The 268-nt window shown below is 28.4% G+C and overlaps 1 protein-coding gene across 1 annotated transcript in view; it reads left to right on the forward strand.

The window, feature by feature from the left end:
* Window positions 1–268, forward strand: part of LOC119591496 (glycerol-3-phosphate acyltransferase 3-like) — a gene marked incomplete in the record, with an annotated part of 16,069 nt that overhangs the window by 9,173 nt on the left and 6,628 nt on the right.

Raw genomic sequence — 268 nt, forward strand, 5'->3', positions numbered from 1 at the left:
TTTCACTATCTCTCTAAATGCTATCGTCATGTGCTTCTGCTTATCTACTCCTCTCTCTCTTACTCTCTCTTCTATTTTCAGCCCCGTACTCAAATTATAAATCTATCGTCTATTGGTGTTTTTCTCACAGCTCAGTTATCTGTATTCATTATGTTTTCGAAATATTAAATTAAGCCGATATAATCATAAATTAATAAATATATACAGTTTATTATGTGTATGTTATGTATATAAGCTTCATGTATATTGTATTCATATTGTATATTTA

Source organism: Penaeus monodon, chromosome 28 (assembly GCF_015228065.2).
Source record: "Penaeus monodon isolate SGIC_2016 chromosome 28, NSTDA_Pmon_1, whole genome shotgun sequence".
Classification (NCBI taxonomy): domain Eukaryota; kingdom Metazoa; phylum Arthropoda; class Malacostraca; order Decapoda; family Penaeidae; genus Penaeus; species Penaeus monodon.